This window comes from Rana temporaria, chromosome 2 (assembly GCF_905171775.1).
Source record: "Rana temporaria chromosome 2, aRanTem1.1, whole genome shotgun sequence".
Taxonomy (NCBI): domain Eukaryota; kingdom Metazoa; phylum Chordata; class Amphibia; order Anura; family Ranidae; genus Rana; species Rana temporaria.
In genome coordinates this window covers 192,949,293-192,961,692 of record NC_053490.1, presented here as the reverse complement: position 1 = coordinate 192,961,692, position 12,400 = coordinate 192,949,293, and positions in this window count along the sequence as shown.

Genomic DNA, 12,400 nt, shown 5'->3' with positions numbered 1-12,400 from the left:
ATTTTGATTGCTACCAATACTCGGAGGGAGCGGTTCTATCCTTCTTGTGTACATTGATGCACGAAAATCTATCACACGGCCACATATCTAAGATTTTGGCTGGTGTATCTTTCTTTTTTAAGTTACATAACCTACCTTCGCTGAACATGTTCTTTTCGGTCAAACAAGCCCTGAAGGGTTATAGGAAAAGCACGTTTGTACAGGATAAGCGTAGGCCAGTATCAGTTGAACTGCTCAAAAGAATTTGCGTGTCCACAAATTACACTTGTCTGAATCAATTTGAGGCTGGTCTGTTCACAGCAGCCTTTTGTATAGCCTTCTTCGCAGCACTCAGAGTATCTGAGTTGGTACCAGCGAATAGATCTGGAACTTCGGGTCTGTTGTTCCAGGATGTCATTGTCTCCAATGAGGGGATCGATTTGTTTATACGTCATTCAAAGACGGATCAGCTGGGAAAGGGGTGCTGTATACAACTCTACCCCTGTGGGGACCAAATTATTTGCCCGGTGTTAGTTTTACAAAGATACTTGGCCATCAGGCCCCCTTGCACAGGTAATTTTCTCTGCCACAGTGACGGCTCACCACTGACCAAATATCAGTTTAGTTCAGTTTTTAAGAAGTGTTTACGGGCTATTGGTATGTCGGATGCTTTCTTCTCAACCCATTCTTTCCGCATCGGCGCTGCAACAGAGGCGGCAAGGTTGGGGCTCGATGAGGCAATCATCCGCAGGTTGGGGAGATGGGAATCTGGTAGATTCAAATTATATGTCCGGCCTAACCTTCTTCCTTGATTTTCAGGTTTTCACAACACCATATGGATTTTAGGGCACTCGTTTGTTTTCTGGGCACGTAGGAGAGCATCTCAGCGTTGCTACACGGAGAACTTAACGCTTCCAACTGACGCCTTCGCAGTATTATGGCAAGGTATTCGGGGGCTGCGCTGGTGTCAAGTATCTTTTCAACTAGCCCAGCTAAGCGCACAATGGCCTCCTCCCTCTGTTATCGTTATACATGCAGGCGGTAATGACATCGGGAAAATGAAATCCATTGAGTTGCTTTTTAATATAAAGCGGGATTTTCAAAGGTTTAAGCTAGCTTTCCCATCTTGTAAATTTGTTTTTTCTGAAATAGTCCCCCGGCTTTCCTGGTCCACTTCCCCCCAGCTTAAGCCGCTTGAGAAGGTAAGAAGGCGGGTGAACAGATCTATGGAAAAATTTATGCCATCTATTGAAGGTTTTTCCTACAGACATGCTGATTTGGAAGGGGGTATCCCGGGGTTTTATCGATCAGATCTTATCCATTTATCTGAAGTTGGTTTGGATTTATTTAATTTGGGACTACAAACCTGTGTAGAAATGGCCGTGGCTGTTGGGTAGGCCAGTCCTGTTTGCAACAGGTCTGGCTGGTGGGGGACTTTACAGTTTTTCCAAGTTTAAGCTGCTCGAGTCCTATGGCTGAGCAGGGAATTTTTTGGTTTATTAAAGTTTACTATTCAATTCAATAATTTGATTAAATAAAGATGGTTATTCTATATAGATTAATTTTGTTTAAACCAATAAAGGTGCCACGGCCATTAAAATGCCAAACAGTTGTGTTGATTTTTGTTCACTGGGAGTTTTGGGTTCTGAGGGGGTGGGTGGTGTGGCCTGCGGTCCCATGGCATAAAAGGGCACAATTCATTTGGGCCCATGCACATGGGTCCTGCGGCCACCCCTCCCCCTCCCCTTTTCAGGCCTGGCTTCTACTGGCAAAATTATATGGTCAGTATAGTAAAACACCTGATTGTTGCTATAAAACACCTGTGCAATTTCTCCTGCTTCTAGTAATTTACAGGTACCTGGATAAGTGGGCTCTGACTGGTCCAGGTAGAGCAGGTGACCGCTGGAAGGTTCTGGATTCCGGATGGACCCTATATAAGGCTACAGCTGCGTCCACTCAGGGCTGTTGGCTGGGTACTGGACTTTGATCCCCACCCCCCCTCCCTGTCGTTGGCACAATTATGTGGTTTGTCACCCCCGAATCGGGGGGGGGACTTTACAGTTTTTCCAAGTTTAAGCTGCTCGAGTCCTATGGCTGAGCAGGGAATTTTTTGGTTTATTAAAGTTTACTATTCAATTCAATAATTTGATTAAATAAAGATGGTTATTCTATATAGATTAATTTTGTTTAAACCAATAAAGGTGCCACGGCCATTAAAATGCCAAACAGTTGTGTTGATTTTTGTTCACTGGGAGTTTTGGGTTCTGAGGGGGTGGGTGGTGTGGCCTGCGGTCCCATGTACCCCATGCTCCATCTCCCCTTAATGCAGTGCTGTTTTCATGTCCTCATTGTTCTTTTTTGCTCTCAAGTTGCTGTAATTCTTCTCTGATCTCCACACTTCCTGGTTGTCTGTTTCCTGATAACCACAGTACTGGGAGCTTTCTCTCTGTGGTCACTAATCAAGGAGGTGTGATTACTGTGTGTCTAAAACCCCTCAGCACCAATCAGTTTCATTTTTCAAACCATCACTGCCCTGTATTGGCTCTGTGGCTCTGTACATCACAGAAGCAGGAAACATGCAAAAACGAAACTAGAAACTGCAGGTACATTATATGATTGATTTTTATCTATTTTTAATCATTTTTAAAAGGAATCAGTTAACTATTGTGTCTCTATACCCTGTAAACAGTCATTTCAGCAAAAAAAAAAAAAAAAAAATTCCTTTAATCTCTGTGTGATATTTTAATACACTGCTTACACTTACGTTGTTCTATAATATTGAGTTGTTTTTTGTTTAGTTACATAACTTGTCATTCAATGGCGTGGATCCTCATGAAGTTATTTTTGGTGAAATGCACTAATCCGTGACGCCAGTCTGGGATTATATATTTTCTAGTTATATGATATGATATCTGTCATTACTTTGGATATAAGTTTGCATTAATGTAGCTTTATTACTTTTTATGATAATTTAAAAGCTGTAATAAAAGTGATTGTTTTTAACATTATGGTATTGCGGCATCCCTTGAAAGGCAGATTGAAAATCCCTTTATTGCATGTCTTTCACTATTCCCGGGTCTACGGTTATTAGGGAAAAGACAGTTGTGTATATTGTATAAAATAGGGATGGTGCCTTATGGGAAATAATTATTGTTAGTTGGCTTTACCACAAGCTAATATATGGATGTATGTTTGTGTACTTCAGTGACTGTGGCAGGAAAATTATATTGTAAGCTCTGATGAGAGGTGGACTGAACCATAAGATTTTATGTACCAATGTATTTTGATACCTTATATGGTATATACATGAGCTAAAAAAAAAAAAAAAAAAGGGAAAAAAATCACTGTTACTGTATTTCCCTAACACATTAAGGAATCACAGAATTGAGATATGAAAAAAAAATGAGATCTTGCAGTAAAATACAAATAGTGAAGCAGCAGTATTAACTTTAATACATTTTTGTTGAAAACGGTTGACTTCATGCTTAAAGATAATGTAAAACCTGCTCTGTGCAAAATCGTTTCAAAGTAACTAGTACAAAAATGAACACTCATTAAAACAGCTTGGACTGGGATTAGGAGAGTGCAATTTGTCTGGGAATGAGAAGTCAGCACAAGGGTTGTGGTTCATACTGATAAGGCCTTGGAGGAAATTCCCTCCCATAGTAAGACAAACTGGAAAGAGGAAACGAGAACTCAGACTGCTTTGGCTGATACATTTAAAATCAGAACAGAGTATTTTTATAAGATTTCAATGAATCTTTATTAATATTCTTCATTTGACATATTTTACACATTTACATTTTACACATACTCTGTCATGAAACATATTAGAAATTTAAATTACAAACTGGAATTACCATTTAGATTTTATTTAATTTCATCTATGCATATTGTCCTTAATAACTTAGTTTGAATGAGAAAAGCAGCTGTGGCTGCTTGCATGTATCTGGAATGTACTATACGTACACGGTAAAGGAATACATTATTCATAATATCAGGATCTTGTAATGTAGCTAAAATGACTGGTACTGAACAACTCATGCATGTCCAAAGGCACTTTGTAACTAAAAAGTAGGATTTCTTGTACATTATTTTTAGACTGGAATAATAAAGATAAACGCCAACCTTAAAGCAGTTGAAAAAGCAGATTTTTTTTTTAATCTTAATGCATAGATAAAAAAAACTTCTGTGTGTAGCAGCCACCCCAGCACCCCCCCCCCCCCCCCCCTCTCTCCATCTCTCCAGCAATGTCCACAAATGTCTAAGCCATCCGGGACACTACTAATTGGCTGAGACACAGCAGCGGCACCATTGGCTCCCATGGCTTTCAATTAAAGTCAGTCAGCCAATCAGGGGAGAGAGGGGGCAAGGCCGGGTCAGGGCTCCGTGTCTGAAAGGATATATGGAGCTCTGACTTGGCTTGGATGCCCCCATAGGAAGCTGTTGACTGTGGGGGCACTCGTTAGGAGGGATGGGCCAGGAGCAGCAAAAAGGGACCCGACAAGAGGAGAATCTGGGCTACACAGAGGAGGGAAGTATAACATGTTTTTTATTTTTATTTTTTACATAAGACTTTACAATGACTTTAACTTTAGTCCTGCATAGTCGTAAAGAATTCTTACCTGTACTAAACCCTGATCTGAGTGTTCCATCACCACGGACAAGCTTTGCTACACTACACGGTGGCCGACTAGACTGTATGTGACAGTGCCGGAGATCATAAGGCTGCAGATGGACACCGGTACATAAGGCATCGGTAACCTGCAAACTACCTGAAGGAGATCCAGGCAAAAGTCTATCAAGGAGGATTACCTCTGCTCAGTGTCATCTTAAGAGCATTATAGGCCCCCGGGCAATACAGTGCACTGGGGCCCTGTCTACACAATCACGCACCAGAATTTACTGACAAAAATCATAAAATTTACTGGCAGAACCACATATTTTACTGCCACTGCAAAAAAAGTACCTAAAATTACAGTTTTCAGTGCCGAACAATGCAAATGTCAGTATTTAAACTATAAACATATAGCTAGTGCTATTAGCAATGTGTTTAAGTTATACAAAAGTAAAAAAAAAAAAAATGTCTTCATTGACATGAAGGTCAGGTTACTATAACCCAGCCAGCACAGAGTCTCCTCTGACATCAGAGTCTGCAGGATTCCCCCTTACAGTAAAAGGGAACTCTTATGTAAAGGGGAATGCTGCAGATCATGATCTAAGAGGTGAACTCTGATGTGGAGGGGGGCTCTGGTGACCAGAGACAACCTTATATCAGAGTCCACTGCTTTCTCTTTCCCACTTACATCAGGGTCCGCAGACTGAGTTCCCCCTTGCATTGTAAGGCGGAATCCTGCAGACTCTGATGTAAAGGGGAACTCTGATGTGGGGGGCACTCTGGTGACCAGAGACCACCTTCCGTAGAGTAAATACACTAAGGTAAGGGGGGTTACTAATATAGGAGGGGAAACCTTTATATCAGTGCCCCCTTAAATTTTTGCATTCACTCCCCCCTTACATCAGCAACCCCCCGCACTTGTGGAGGACCGGATCTTCTCTGTGATTTCCGCAAACTGGGCATAGGCAGTTCTAACCCGTCACTCTCCATAATTTTTTACTGGGGTTGCTGGGCAGCCGGTGGGGCCCCCCAGGTAAGCGGGGCCCCCGGGCAACTGCCCAGCGTGCCCAATGGAAAAGATGGCCCTGCCTCTGCTACCTCAATCCTAAGGAGGGTCTGTGGCAGAGACTTTTCCTCTAAGTTCCGAGTGATACTCTGGCTGCCAGGTCAGTGAGAGAGGCCTGTCCAGGTACGCTATACCCACTCAGGCTGGAGTGGCAAAGAAGACTTTGTTGGAAGCAGGACTGTTTCCTATTGCTATGCCTGAATCTGCTATTTCTCCTTTTACTTCAACTCTTCTATCACCACAAAGTTTTATTGTTTTTACTCGGCTGGGTAATAAAGAGCACAGAAAAATACACCTGTCGTGGACATTCCGTTAATGCTACATTCACCATACACCCTTAGACGGCGGAGGAGCCATGAGGTAACATGCCACCCAAAACAAACCAGCAGCTCCTTTGGGGGTAGTTCTATAATATATATATATATATATATATATATATATATATATATATATATATATATATATATATATATATATAATGTGTGTGTGTATAGACAAAATACATATAACCTGCGTTACATAGAGAGGCAAAAAGACCCAGGGCCAGATCCACATAGAACTAGATCGGCGCAGCATATCAGAGATACGCTACGCCGCCGTACCTTACCTGGCGTAATTTCGAATCCTTAAAGATTTTGTGCCATAAGTTACGGTGGCGTAGTGTATCTCTGGCGGCGGAATTCAAATCAGCGATTAGGGGGCGTGTTTCATTTAAATGAAGCGCTTCCCCGCGCCGAATGAACTGCGCATTCTCCGTTTCTAAATTTCCCGCCGTGCATTGCGCTAAATGACGTCGCAACAACGCAAGACATGAATTACGTCCATCCCGATTCACGGACGACTTACGCAAAAAAAAAAATGACGGCCATACTTAACATGGCAAGTCTAACTATACGCCGCAAAATACCAGCTTTAACTATACGCCGGAAAAAGCCGACTAGAGACGCCGTAAAAAAATGTGCCGGCCGCTCGTACGTTCGTGGATCAACGGAAATAGCTAGTTTGCATACCCGACGCGGAAAACGACGTGAACGTCACACAGCGGACGCCAAAGTATTGCATCTTAGATCCGAAAGGCGTGCGAGGACGTATACCTGTCGGATCTAACCCAGATGCCGTCGTATCTTGGTTTGAGGATTCAAACTAAAGATACGACGCGGGTAATTTGAAAGTACGCCGGCTTATCAGTAGATACGCCGGCGTACTCTGTCTGTGGATCTTCCCCCCAGAGATTATGTCACTAGGTCTAAAAAATATATATAGTGAAAACAGAACGGGTTTATTAAAAATGTTGATAATTTTGATAGGGAAGAAGGAAGGATTTGAGGAAAACATAATATAAGCAGACTGTACTTCAGATCTTTCCTAGGCAGGTTTGTGTGCAGCATGGGTAAGAAAGCTGCCGCTCCAGGTGAGCTCACTAGGGTAATTGATGTCCACTCAGAAGCAGATGGGTGCTGGCAATGCACTGGATGTGCAAAAAACGACAAGGATATGGACAGCCGCACTCCAGTAACTTGAAAAAGACGTGCCCTTTATTGGGTACAGGAAAAAATACACTACAGGTATCAGCACACAGTGGGATAAACAGCTGACGCGTTTCGCATTGAGTGTCAATGCTTAATCATAGCTATAGATGAAATAAAAAATAACAGGTATACATATACACACAGAAATCTATGCTTAATTGGACCCACCCAGCATGTGATTGACTACAGCAATTAGCCAGTATCCAACACACATGCAGGGGGGTGGGAAGAAGAGGCATAGGTGAAAAAAGCACACATAAAACAAACTGGCTTGCAAAGTAAAACAAATCTGTAAATACAAGTGTGGACAATAATAAATGCGACCAAAAAGGCAACACATAATTGTGTGAAAATAAAAATAGTAATCAAAAACCTTTTAAAAAGCTAAGGTGTAGCAGGGATGTGGTGTAAATATAAATGTGAATAAAGAAAGTGAGTGGGTGATTAATAAAAATGTATTATAAGCATGTGCTGAATAAAGACCGACAAGCCCCTGTAATCGAAGCATATGATGTCACTTATATTTAAAGCAAGGACAGAATGATGTGAGCAAGGAACCAATTGCAATACATATTATGATAGAAAAAATTGTGATTGTTATGTCATGTTAAATAAGTGTCTATGAAATGTGAAAGGTATATATGGGTATATATACATAAATATATGTGTAAAAGACATATATGTATAAAGGTGTCATAAAACTAATAATGAACCGGTAAAAGATTATATAAATGCAAAGGTGCCCAGTAGTGTGTGGTGTTGGAAAAAAGTGATAAGTAAAAGAATAGACAGAATTTCGAAAGGTACATCACTAAAGGGATGTATCACCTCCCTCAGTGTGTGTGTATATGTATAGAGGTCCATTGCCGTGTGCTGTAGAAAAGCCCAACCAGGGCAGTAAAAAATATATATGTAAATTAATACACACATACATATATACATATATATATATATACATACATAGCACAGAACACATGAAGGCCGTACACATAAGGAGAGGGGGGGAAAGGGGTACCAAATGAAATGTGTCTTTGGAACTAGTAAATTTTCCAGATAAATAAAACCATGTTTTCTTCATTTTTGAAATTATAGGTAAAATATTAAATGAAAGTAAAAATGAGTGAGTAGAACCCTCTAAAACCAAAATCATGTAAGTGGTAGGTATATTGAAGTATTGTATACATGATGTGGCAATCACAACAAGTGTATGAAACCATACCAAATAGACAATTATGGTGGATAACCTGTGAATCATGAACCAATGCCAGAACCCAATAGGTACATGAAATGAGATATGTGGTTAATCAGGCTAGTAATGGGTGTATATATATGCATATAAGGGAAAACCAATGAGAAAAAAAAAAAAAATTATAAAAAACTCCAACTGCACATGTATATGATGTGCATGCATATGAATGCATGTGTATATGTACTCAGCTAGGGCATATACTAGTCCTTACTGCCAATGATGTAGTATATCTGATATTAAGGCGCTTGACCCCACTGGTACTAAAACAAGTGTGAAAGGACCATGTGTGAAAGGGCCATGTAAAATGAGGTTACATATGGGAATCGCGTCTAAGCAAAATCACAAAGCATGAAGGGTTGGAACGGGGTACAAGAGCTGTATATAATGTGTATGGAGGACTAAATAGCCACACACATGTGGACAGCCATTTTAGTACTAGTCATAAACCGTTACCAAAACCCAATAGGTGCATGAAATGGGATCTGCAGTCAGTATGTGCAGTTGGAGTTTTTTACATTTTTTTCAATTGGTTTTCCCTTATGTGCATATATATATCCATTACCAGCCTGACTGACTGCAGATCCCATTTCATGCACCTATTGGGTTTTGGTAACGGTTTATGACTAGTACTAAAATGGCTGTCCACATGCGGTATTTACTAGTCTGCATGTGGGTGTGTATTCATTTACATATATATTTTTTACTGCCCTGGTTGGGCTTTTCTACAGCACACGACAATGGACCTCTATACATATACACACACACTGAGGGAGGTGATACATCCCTTTAGTGATGTACCTTTCGAAATTCTGTCTATTCTTTTACTTATCACTTTTTTCCAACACCACACACTACTGGGCACCTTTGCATTTATATAATCTTTTACCGGTTCATTATTAGTTTTATGACACCTTTATACATATATGTCTTTTACACATATATTTATGTATATATACCCATATATACCTTTCACATTTCATAGACACTTATTTAACATGACATAACAATCACAATTTTTTCTATCATAATATGTATTGCAATTGGTTCCTTGCTCACATCATTCTGTCCTTGCTTTAAATATAAGTGACATCATATGCTTCGATTACAGGGGCTTGTCGGTCTTTATTCAGCACATGCTTATAATACATTTTTATTAATCACCCACTCACTTTCTTTATTCACATTTATATTTACACCACATCCCTGCTACACCTTAGCTTTTAATATGTTTTTGATTACTATTTTTATTTTCACACAATTATGTGTTGCCTTTTTGGTCGCATTTATTATTGTCCACACTTGTATTTACAGATTTGTTTTACTTTGCAAGCCAGTTTGTTTTATGTGTGCTTTTTTCACCTATGCCTCTTCTTCCCACCCCCCTGCATGTGTGTTGGATACTGGCTAATTGCTGTAGTCAATCACATGCTGGGTGGGTCCAATTAAGCATAGATTTCTGTGTGTATATGTATACCTGTTATTTTTTATTTCATCTATAGCTATGATTAAGCATTGACACTCAATGCGAAACGCGTCAGCTGTTTATCCCACTGTGTGCTGATACCTGTAGTGTATTTTTTCCTGTACCCAATAAAGGGCACGTCTTTTTCAAGTTACTGGAGTGCGGCTGTCCATATCCTTGTCGTTTTTTGCACATTGTGTGCAGCATGGCCTGAGCTGCAATACTGAGTAACAAACTTGCTTGTTAAAATTACTCTTCAAATTACTAAGTTCAGATTTGACAAAAATAAAAAAATTAAAAAAAATATGAATACAGTCTCCTCCACAACAAGCTGGAGTCCAAGACTTTGGCCTGGTACACCCGATAGGATTGATCCGCGGATACGGGCCGCCGGACCGTTTCCGCGGATAAATCCTCTGGCGGATTTGGATCCGTTGGCATGTACTCACCATCGGATCCAAATCTGCGCGGATTTCAACCGCGGTGACGTGTCGCGCCGTCGCCACGATGATGACGCGGCGACGTGCGCGACGCTGTCATATAAGGAAATCCACGCATTCGTCGAATCATTACGACGCATGCGAGGGACGGGTTCGGACGGATTGATCCGGTGAGTCTGTACAGACCACCGGATCGATCCGCTGGAGCCGATTCCAGCGGATAGATTTGTTAGCATGCTTACAAATTTTTATCTGCTGGAATTCGGAAATATCCGCGGATAAATATCCGCTGGAACGTACACACCAGGGGATCTATCCGCTGAAACCGATCCGCTGAGATTTTTCAGCGGATGGATCCTCTCGTGTGTACAGGGCCTTAGTGATCAATTTCACAGAATCTGGGATAGCAAGTATTGTGTAAATGTATACAATTGACAAACAGACATAAGTGACACCAACCAGGGTAGATCTGTTAGATCTCTTTAAAGGAGATCTCTTTAAAGGAGAAGAATTCATAGAGGGACAAAGTGCTGAAACCGCAGATAATGTTGCTATAGCCAATAAGTTAATTAATGAGGACCTTAGAACATGCATAGTAGATGGACTATGGTGCTGGTATTCAACAGAGTATTCAATCATTAGCTGTATACAGATAACAAGAACAATATAGAAGGACATTGTCAAAGGCAGCGTAATTAAAGATTCAGGGTGCTGGTTAACAGTTTATTGTGGAGCTGTAGTCCAGCACATATATTGTTTGTAACTGGAAGCTCCCTAAGACAAAATGCTTCCTAATGCCCACCTGACAGCTGACAAGGAGAAGTAAGTAAATCTGCTTTGATAATTTGTGGGAGTCCATTGAATCCTGCTTGAAATACACAAAATCCATATTTAGCATCAAACCTTTCTGAAGTCTATTTGGGGGGGATCTTGATAATAACTCTAGCTAATAGGCAAGGTATGGTCAACAACAGACATGGGGAGCTGATCCTAAAAATATGATACAATAAGGATAGGGCCCTTTTTGTAATGTCAAATAAGAAAAACATAAATCCTATAAATACTTGCTTGGAAGATCAGGGCTGGACTGGGACAAAAATTTGGCCCTGGACTTCATCCAGACCGGCCCACTGTAATTCAATAAAATGCTGCCCCCCCCCCCGAAAAATCACACCCACCAAAAGGCCCCTACATCCATTATTGTATATCATGAGAGGGTGAAAGAGAGGGGATTGAGAGAGAGAGGGAGGGTTGAGGGAAAGGGGGTGAGAGGGGGTGGGTGAGATAGGGGGGTGAGTGTAAGAAAAAGAGAGTGAGCGTAAAAGAAAGGGGGTGAGTGTAGGACCCCTTTTTACACTGAGGTGTTTTTTAGGCGCTTTTGGGCTAAAAATAGCGCCTATAAAGCGATTGAAAAACGCTTCTGCTGCAGTCCAGGTGTGAAAGCCAGAGTGCTTTCACACTGGGGTGCTGCCAGGGCGTTAGAAAAAGTCCTCCAAGCAGCATCTCTGTTTTAAAAAACGGCCCACTGAGCCATCGGCCCACCGGGAAACTCCCTGTAGTCCCTATGGCCAGTCCATCCCTGTGGAAGATGCATTTAATCCATGTGAAGTGTTATAAAACTAAGACATTTTCACAAACAGCTTCAGTGTCATCATTGGAATCACTTGTTTTGAAAGTATAATTTATTTCTCTAGCTTTTAAATTTAGCCAGCCTTAAATACAGCAGTAGCTCCACAATATATTTTAATTAGGCTTGGAAAAAAGGCTTTTAGGTCATTTTAATTTTTTTAGTTTAGTGGTAATAGTCAGGGCTGCTTTTATAAATCATGGGGTCCTGAACATGCCTATATAATTGAGCCACCTCTACCCCCCCCCCCTCTAATTCACCCACAGCACTCCACCAATCATGGCGTGGAGCTAAACAGGACAGTGTTTTGAAATCTGTACCTGCTCAGTTTGTGTCCATTGTATGTGACAGGGGTCAACATGGGGGTCCACACAGCAGACAGACGGACTTGTGATGACTCCATGGGTGGCCAAATGTCCTATTCTATTAT